This window comes from Dromiciops gliroides, chromosome 1, assembly GCF_019393635.1.
Source record: "Dromiciops gliroides isolate mDroGli1 chromosome 1, mDroGli1.pri, whole genome shotgun sequence".
In the NCBI taxonomy this organism is placed as follows: Eukaryota; Metazoa; Chordata; class Mammalia; order Microbiotheria; family Microbiotheriidae; genus Dromiciops; species Dromiciops gliroides.
Genome location: NC_057861.1, coordinates 162,687,530 through 162,697,808, shown reverse-complemented (window position 1 = coordinate 162,697,808; position 10,279 = coordinate 162,687,530). Strand labels below are relative to the sequence as shown.

The following is a 10,279-nucleotide window of genomic DNA, read 5'->3' as shown; positions in this document are numbered from 1 at the left end:
GGCTATTATTCTTATATATTCCCCATATATCTTGGATATTAGACCTTTATCAGAAAAATTTAAGCAAAATTTTCCCCCCATTTAACTGTTTCCCTTCTAGTTCTAACTATATTGATTTTATTTGTGAAAACAATATTTTTATTTTATATGATTAAAATCATCCATTTTATTTTCTTTGATCATCTCTATCTATTGTTTGGTCAAAATTCTTCCCTAATCCATATTTGTGAAAGGTATTTCCTCCTCCGTTCCTCAAATTTATTTATCATATAAGCTTTTATATCTAAGCCTTGCATCCATTTGGAGTATACTGTGGTATATAGTATGAGATATTGGTCTAAACCTATTTTTTGCTGGTTTTCTCAACAGTTTTTATTGCATAGTGAATTCTTAACCCAGTAGTTGGCATCCTTGGGTTCATTGAATGTTAGGACACTATGTTTAATTACCTTTAAATTTTTAACCAGTATCAAATAGTTTTTATGATTACTGCTTTGTAATACAGTTTTGGATATGGTACTTCTGGGCCTGCTTCTTTCCACTTTCTTGCATTATATCCAACTAGCTGCCCTACTTATGGATATTTTTAAAGAAATTTCTTTTTCTACTTTTTTCTTGCTGAATTTTGTGGGTAATATACAAAAAGAACAATAATTTTGTTGGTTTATTTTATATCTTGCTACTTTGCCAAAGATATAAATTGTTTCGATTAATTTTAGTTAATGGGGCAGCTACATGGCACAGTGGATAAAGCACTGGCCCTGGATTCAGGAGGACCTGAGTTCAAATCCAGCCTTAGCCACTTGACACTAGCTGTGTGACCCTGGGCAAGTCACTTAACCCCCATTGCCTCACCCCCCCCAAAAAAAATTATAGTTGACTCTATGGTTCTCTATGTAAGCTATCATGTTATCTTAAAAAAAAAAGATGTGACTGTTTCTTCTTTGTCAATGCTAATTCCTTCAATCTTTTTTATTTTTTTCAATCTTTTTTTTCTTGTCACTATAGCTAGCATTTTTTAACTATATTTTCCTTCAGACCTATTCCTAACTTCCAGACTTCATTATACTTCTGCTACTGTCTCATCTCATCTCCTCTCCCTAAAACAACCACTCCTGTGACCTACTTAGCCTGGAATATCCATCTCTCTGAAAGGCCTGCCCCGTCTCCTATTGGTGAGTTCCTCCTGGGGACCCCAGGGCTCAAGCCAGACTTCATTCACTTTCTAACCCTGTTTATAATTTGTAGGTTTCATAACCATGCCACCACACAGAGTTGAGCCCAGTGCCTAGCACAGAGTAGGCATTTAATAAATGTTTATTGGGGGCAAAGCCAAGATGGCAGAGGAAAGGCTGGGACTCTTCCCACTCCTGGCAAATCTGTCCACACACTCCAAAAATAATGCCATAAGACAACTCCTGGAGCAACATAACCCACAAAAGAACAGAGTGAGACTATTTTCCAGCCAAAGACAGCTTAATTAGGGGACTGGGATCACCTGCTGTCTGGGCTGAAAGAGGAGCACAGCACGTGGCACAGAACCAGCCCCAGGCAGGCTCCATGCACCTCCAGAGCCTCAGAATCTTCAGTTGCTTCTTCTGAAGCTTGGCTTGCAAACTGGTGAGGGGTTCCAGCGGTTGTGGGGAATAGCTGTAGTCTCTGATAGAACTGGGACAGGGTGCTCATGTTCTGAACCAGCAAGCAAACTGGAGCGACAGCCACCCAGTGTGGGAGGGGCACAGGCATGCCAAGCTTCTGAACATAGAGAATCAGATTTCAATCAGACATTTACTTCCAGGTCAAAGAGAAAGTAGCCGTGGTTACTTACAGGCCAGGCAGGCTGAGAATGAGGCTAATTACCCCCCTGGGCCATGCTGGAAGCAGCGCTACACATGAAGAAGGAGTTAAAAGCCAAGAAATAGGCGATCAAGATGAGTAGGCAGAGAAAGCAGCAGACCATCAAAAGCTTCTTTGGGGGAAAAGCAGACCAGAATACACCCTCAGAAGAAGATAATAACAAAGTTAAAGCTCCTGCATCCAAAGCTTCCAATATTTGGTCTCAAGCCATGGAAATGCTCAAAAAGGACTTTGAAGAGAAAGTAAGAGAGATAGAGGGAAGATTTACAGAGGTAGAGGAAAAAATGGAAAGAGAAATGAGAGCAATGCAGGAAAGACAGGTGAAAAAAGTCAATAGCTTGAAAAGCCAAATGGAAAAAGAGATACAAAGCTCTCTGAAGAAAATAATTGCCTAAGAATTAGGATTGAGGGGCAGCTGGGTGGTGCAGTGGATAGAGCACTGGTCCTGGATTCAGGAGGTCCTGAGTTCAAATCCGGCCTCAGATACTTGACACTTATTAGCTGTGTGACTCTGAGAATGTCACTTAACCCCAATTGCCCCACCAAAAAAAAAAAAAAAAGAATTAGGATTGAACAAATGGAAGCTGGTGACTTTGAGAAACCAAGACAGAATAAAACAAATCCAAATGAATAAAAAAAATAGAGGGCAATATGAAATATCTCCTTGGAAAAACAGCTGACCTTGTGGAAATTTATTTTGATTTGGGGACCCTACCTTTAGGCTGAGATTAGAAAGCCTTAGGCCCTCAGGGTCTCTTCTGTGTGGGAGGTGCTGGTGCCCCTCCTCCTCAGCTTCAGCTGAGTCAAAAAGCTCCATGGGCTGTACAAGATGCCAGGTCAGACAGCTGGGGGGAAAAAGCCCCCAGCTCCCTCCGACCTGAGCGGAGGTATCTGAGAGATGATGGGCTCTGGCGTAGCCTGTGCTGAGGCACGTGAAGCTGGAGCGCACCGCCCCCCCCCACCAGCCACAGCTCTGGTTGGCAGATTAGTTTGGTCTGTGGGGGCGTAGGAAGCCCCGAGATTTGAGTGGAGAGAAAAAAAAGGTATATATAGACCTGGGGATTAGAAGCGAGGGGGACAAGGACGGACGAGAGAGGCTGAGAAGAGGTTCGGACAAGGAGAGGGGGGATGAGACGAACAGTAACACAGGACTAGGAACAAGGAGGAAAGGCCGGCAGACAAGATTAGAGGGGCGGCAAAGGCAGCAGAGGGCAGACTGACAGAGCAGACAGACAGAAGGTCGGTGAAAGAGAAACACAGGGGTTCAGCAGTGGCAGTAAGGAGAGGAAAGTTAGAAGCAGGGGGATTTACAAAGTGAAAGGCTGCTTGAGTTCTAGTGGGTGGGGGTTGGGAATGGAGGAGGAAGAGAAGTTGGAACAATTTTTTTAAAAAATTGATGTTAAAATTTTTTACATATATTTTGGAAAATAAAATTCTATACAAAGTGAAAGGGGCTCAGAGTTAGAATAAAGTGTAACATGCCCTGGGGCATGTTAAAAAGAAGTTCGAGGCACAGCAGGTGGGAAAGAGACGCAGTGGAAAGAGACACACTGTAACGCAGTCAGGTTGTACATTTTATTTCCCTGTATTCTTAATTTTCAATAGTATCTCATAAATAAACTCTGTTTTGATTATTTAGCTAAGAGGCTTCTTAATCTTTAGCTTATCAATTTGGGAGCAGTGTGATGGAACTTTATAAACGGCCCATATTAAATTAAACTCAGTCAGATAGCCAAACAGTCAACAGTCCCAGATTAGTCACCCCAGTCAGATTAGCCCCCCAAAATTAGGCAAATCAGTCAAAATATTTCTACAACCTGGAAAATAGATACTGGAGAGACAATTTGAAAATCATGGGACTACCTGAAAACCATGATTAAAAAAAAAAGAGCTTATACATCCTCTTCCAAGACATTGTCTGGGAAAATTGACCTGAAATTGTAGAAGCAGAAGAAAAAATAGAAATTGAAAGAATCCACTGATCACCTCCAGAAAAAGATCCCAAAAGGAAACTTCCAGGAATATTATAGCCAAATTCCAGAGCTCCCAGGTCAAGGAGAAAATATTGCAAGCAGCTAGAAAAAAAGAATTCAATGGGGTAGCTAGGTAGCACAGTGGATAAAGCACTGGCCCTGGATTCAGGAAGACCTGACTTCAAATCCGGCCTCAGTCACTTGACACTTACTAGCTGTGTGACCCATGGCAAGCCACTTAACCTTCATCGCCCAGCCCAAAAATAATAATAATAAAAGGAATTAAAATACTGTGGAGGTACAGTAAGGATAACACAAGATCTATCAGCTTCCACATTAAAAGACCAGAGGGCATAGAATATGATATTCCAGAGAGCAAAGAATCTGGGACTACAACCAAAAATCACCTACCCAGCAAAACTGAGTATAATCTTTCAGGGGGAAAAATGAGACTTCAATAAAAAAGAAAACTTTCAGGCATTCATGATGAAAAGACCTGAACTGAATAGAAAATTTAACTTTCAAATACAAGACCCTAGAGAAGCATAAAAAGGTAAACAGGAAAAAGACTTCATGAGGGATATTAAAAGGTTAAACTGTTTGCATTCCTACATGGGAAGACAATACTTCTAACTCATAAGAATTTTCTCAGTATTAGGGCAGCTGAAAGGAATATACTTAGACAGAGGGCACAGGCGTAAATTGAATGTGAAGGGATGATATCTATAAAGCATTTATTTTTTGTTTATTCTTATTTTTTGTGGAGCAGGCAGGGTGGGGTGGCTTATGTCTGGGGCTGGATTTGGACTTGGGACCTCCTGGGTCCAGAGCTGGTGTCATCTAGCTGACCCATGATGACATCTTTAAAATAAAGTTAAGGGGGAGGGAGACCTCATCTCCCAGCTCTGGTTCTTGCTTCAACAGTGTTTGGACAGAACAGACCTGGGGTTCCCCCAGCTCCCCTCGCCCTAGATCTTCGTTCTTCTGCAGCCTGCCAGTCCCTGGGACCACGGCCCCCCCCCCCGCCCCCCCCCCCTTTCGAGACCATCTGCCTCTGGGAGCATCCACCCCTGGCCTCCGAGACCAAACAGCTCCAGCTCCAGGACCACCCGACTCCCATTGCCGTCAGTGCCATGAGCTCCACAACTCAGATCCACCAAAAGTTCTCCTCCAAGGTCGTGGTCAACCGCCTGGCCAACCTTTACCTGCAGGCCTCCTACTCCTACCTGTCCCCGGGTTTCTATTTCAACAGGGACGATGTCGCTCTGCCCAGGGTGTCGCATTTTTTCCGTGGCCTGACGAAGGACAAATGCGAGGGTGCCCAAGCGCCTTGTGCGGCTCCAGAACCAACGTGGGGGCCGGGTCCTCCTCCAGGCTGTACAGAAACCTGGTCAAGATAAGTGGGGCCGCAGCTTGGATGCCATGGAGGCTGCCCTGAGCCTGGAGAAGGGCCTGAACCAGGCTTTCTTGAAGCTGCACGCCCTGGGCTCCAGCCAAGGGGATCCACACCTCTGCGATTTCCTGGAGAGCCACTACCTGGGCGAGGAGGTGAAGCTGCGGAAGCGCCTGGGCGACCACCTGACCACCCTGCGCCATGTGTAGGCCGACCCCCAGCCCGGGCTGGGAGAATACATGTTCGAGAGGCTGAGCCTGGAGCACCACTAGGAGGAGCAGCCCCACGAGAAGGCCCACGGGGCCCACAATAAAGAATAAAGCCGGCTCACTGCTCAAAAAAAAAAAAAAAGAAAGAAAGTTAAGGGATAAAAGGAACACACTAGAAAAGAGGGAAAAGGAGAGAAGGAAGGGGGTAAAGTAGCTCATATAAAAGAAACAAGAAAAAGCTTATGGAGTGGAGGGGAAGATGGGGAAAGAGTGGGTGAATGAGTGAGCCTTACTTTTATCAGAATTGGCTCAAAGAGGAAATAACATAGACCCTCAAGTGGGTATAGTAATATATTTTGCCCTGAGGGAAAGTGGAAGGGGAAGAGGATAAGGGGAGAGAGGCAAAGGAAGGGAGGGCAGATTAGGGGAGGGGCAGTAAAAAGCAAAATACTTTTGAGGAGGGATAGGGTGAAAGAAGATAGAAAATAGAGTAAATATCAAGGAGAGGGAATAGGTTGGAAGGTAATACAGTTAGCAATAGTAACTGTGAAAGAAATGATGAGCAGGATACTATCAGAAGGATGTATGAAAAATACAAACCATCAACTGAGAAAAAACTGGTGGTATCTGAATACAGATTGAAGTATAATTTTATTTCTTAGTTCCTCTTTCTAAAGTTATTTTGTCCGTTTTCTTTCACAACCTGAGGAATATAAAGATGCTTTGCATAATTGCACATGTATGACATATTGAATTGCTTGATTGCATAGGGAGCGTTGAGGAGGAAAGGAGGAAGAAAATTTAGAACACAAAATTTTTAAAAATCAATGCGAAAAGATTTGGTTATTTTTCTTTTTTTACATGTAGCTTGGGGAAAATTCTAAATAAAAAAATTAAAATAAAAAATGTTTATTGATTGATCGAACACAGCAGGCATCTTCATCTCTGTATTGACTTCTGTTTTTAGAGGGTAAGTTCCTTGAGGGCAGGGATTGTTTTCTTTTTCCTTATATTTGTCTCTCCAGCACTTATCACAGTGCCTGACACATTTATTTGGCAGTTATTGTTTGGTCATTTTCTTTTTTTTTTAGTAAGGCAATTGGGGTTAAGTGACTTGCCCAGGGTCACACAGATAGTAAGTGTTAAGTGTCTGAGGCCGGATTTGAACTCAGGTACTCCTGACTCCAGGGCCGGTGCTCTATCCACTGTGCCACCTAGCTGCCCCTTGTTTGGTCATTTTCAGTCATATCTGACTCTCTGTGATCACATTTGGGATTTTCTTGGCAAAAGTCCTGGAGTAGTTTGCCATTTGATTCTCCCACTAATTTTACAGAGGAGGAAAGTGGGGCAAACGGTAAAATGACTTGCCCAGGGTCACACAGTAAGTGTCTGAGGCTGTATTTGAACTCAGGTCTTCCTGACTCCAGGCCCATCGTTCTATTGCACCACCTAGCTAGCCACCTGGCATATGGTAACTACTTTATAAATACTTGTTCTCTTTAAGTTAAAATATCAAACAATAGTGGTGACAATGGACATATTTGCTTTCCCTCTGATCTTAATAGAAAAGCCCCTAGCATTTCTCCTTTAGAGATCATGCTAGTTCCTGCTTTGCTTTCAAGATATTCAATCACCTGCTTAATAATATGTGCTAAAAATTTGCCAGAAAACAAATTCAAGCTCATTAGCCTATAGTTCAAGCAATCCAATTTCTTCCTCTTTTTGAAAATGAGGACAACATTCAGATGTATTTGTGGGACCCGATACATCCTAATGTTCTAGAAGTTGTCTACCCATGGTGGGGCTGCTTAGAATCCAGAGAATTTCTGGGCCAGAGATATCTTTCCCAACCTCTCAGGCCTGTATTGCTGTGGTTGTCATCACCACTGATCCAACTTATCTCCCCCCTCCCATTCCCAGCTTTGTGCCTACTTCCCCTCCAAAACTTATTTGAGGCTGTGTTGTCTAGGAGCTGGGCTGGCCCCAAGACTAGGCACCCTCTACCATACAATACAATACAATATTGTACTATATGATACCATAAGATGCAATACAATATGACGCCATTTAAGAGGATATATGATACAATATAATGCAACGCAATGCAATACAAAACAAAACACATGTGTTAATCCCCTATTATGTGCCAAGCACTATGCTAAACCCTGGGGATCAGACAGCTGTTCCCAAGGGGCTACTTTACATGCTCTGGTGATACTTCTGGTTGTTGGAGCCCAATTCCAGTCTGGGTCTTCTGGGCTCTCTGCCCTCCTCCTCCTTGTCCTGAGGAGACCCCAACCCTTGTGTGGGGACTCCAGCTGACTGGAATAAGGTTAGAGAAAAATCAACTAGACATTTTTCCCCCTTGACTACTCTGGCTAGTTTGCTTTCCATGACTCAGCTTTTAGTATGTGGTCCTGGAACTTAAATTGATTCAAGGAAGAAGGACAAAAATCTAAGATTTTACATTTTAAAAGGATGTACCCCTGGTTACCCATTCTTAATCTCCACTGGGGGCCCTTCAGGCCAATGTGCCAGGCTGAGAGGACAGACAAGCAGCAGTTAGAAATATTTTTTTTAAGCAAAGAAAATAAGGCTTAAAAGGTGGTTCTGTATTTTAAGGGAATGGGAAGGAATCAATCAAAAGGAGCCCCCTACAAGGTTTGTATTTTTGAAGCATGGCATGATTGTCTCTGGCCTCAGTCTCTGAGGGCCATGCCTATGGCATTTTATTTCCTTCAAGTTTCTCAGGTTCCCTGAAAGGGTTAGGGAGATCTCTTTTCTTTTTCTCTGCCTCCCGCTGTGTTCTCTCCATTTTAGGGACCCAGTAACTATCACCCTACTTCCATTCAGTAATTCATTATCAGATTAGCTTTTGCAGAAGGCTGTTTATTTCAAAGACATAGCAAGACCACACATACAAACATTTACCCCGCCATCTAAAGTCCTGGTTTAGGGGAGTACAAGGAAGGAGGGATAAGGTTCACAATTTAGCTCTGTTTCTAGACAATCTCAGTCCCACTGATTTCAAGTCCAAAATTGTCATCTCAGTGTAGTCTTTTACTGGTCTGGTATCCCAGGACCCTTGTTTCCCAAGATGTCACTGTTGGCCATGTTGCAATATCTGGCCTGGATTCTTGGACTCCCAGATTCCAGTGGCTCACACTCCAGAGCCAGACCTCAGATTCCACAATCTGTACCCAGAAAAGAACTAACAAAAAGACCAGAGACCCAGGCCTATTTCTTGGGGACCAATGGCTTGGGGGTAGAGGAAGGAAGAAAAGGAGGCCTGAAGGCTCTCCCCACTTATGACCAGATTAAGAAGTCACCTCATCCTTCAGATATCAATGCTGAAAAAGACCCAGCCTATGCTGAACCAGGCCCATAGTTCCAGCTACGTAGCTAGTGGAAAAAAGGTTCTTTCAAACCCGTGGTAGGAGAGCACAGAATATTCAAGAATGGCTAATTCTCACTGGATTTTCCTGGAAGCACTTCCCATTTCAGGGTATGTGCAAGACCACCAGGGCCAAAGTAAAATTTAGTTGTTAATTTTTTTAATTTTAAGTTAGGTAATTTAATTGATTTAGTTTGATGGGTATAAATAATGTCCTTTATGACTGAGTGTTTAATAAATATTTGTTTGGTTGAAAGAAAATGAACTTTCCAGGGTAGACAACCTAATGAAACATGCTATGCATACCTCTGGGTGCCACACTTTCCCCCTCTTGACTCCAAGTTTTAGATACACCCGCAGCATGCCTGGGAAAGGGGACAAGAAGGTCAAACAAGCTAGGACAGCTGTCACCTCTCCCTAATTGCCAGGGTTGACACAGCCGTCTCTCTGGAATCTTTGACAGATTGGGTTAGAGCAGATCCACTTGTAGTCATGATGGCTGTCAGCCCAAATGCCATTCTGACATTTGGAGGAATATTCTCATCTAATTGTTAGTTGTTTCAGGGCAGGAAGCCCTGTCTTCTTGTTCAAATAACCAGGAACAAACAATAGATTTTTGTCTAGAGGCACCTTTCTTCCTCCCTATATAGTCTCTGGGAATTGGGGAGAAATAAACTGGAAACATCATAGTTAAACCACTTAAATATACTGAGCTGCTTTCATTATTGGTTTTACCAACAAAACTATTTATTAGGTGCCTTTTCTAGTGTGATTATACATTATTTGCCATTAAAAAAAGGTGCTAAAATTGGGTTCTGAGAGCTTAGGACCTGAAACAGGTGTTTGCTATTACAGTGAAGTCATAAAGGACACAGAGATCTGGTATCAAAGGAAATACATGCATAAAATAAGTAGTCAGTGTATTAGTAAGACACTTCCTATTTGTACAGTGATCTTGACCTTTCAAGGCCCATCTATACATTTGCATTAGCATTTGCATTTGAGACATAACAGTTCTGTGAGGTCCACAGGATGGGTGTTGTTAACATCATTTGACAAATGCTATAACTGAATCTCAGGGAAGGTAAATAATTTGTCCGACATCATCTCTAGCTTGTGAATAGGAAAGCTGGGGCTAGAACTTGTATCTCCTTACTCCCAGTCATTGAAATATTGAATTCAAGCTGAAAGGGATCTTGGAGGCCATTGAATCTAATATGAACAGTTGTCTGTCCCTAGATGCACCTTTATAGTTTGCAGGTCCCAGAGAAAGGAAGCAACTCATCCAAGGTTACGCAGTTCTTAAGTGGCAGAGATGGGATCTAGGTCCTTTAACTTCAAATAAATAATTTTTTTTCTTGTACCACAGTCTTGCCTCATTTCCAATATGTGCAACTTCCTTGATAATTGAATAAGCTTTGAACAGACAAAACCACCATCAACATATCCTACA

The 10,279-nt window shown here is 42.7% G+C and overlaps 1 pseudogene; it reads left to right on the top strand.

The window, feature by feature from the left end:
* The first annotated feature begins 4,963 nt into the window (after window positions 1-4,963).
* LOC122746780 lies at window positions 4,964-5,495 on the top strand (annotated as a pseudogene).
* The last annotated feature ends 4,784 nt before the right edge of the window (window positions 5,496-10,279 follow it).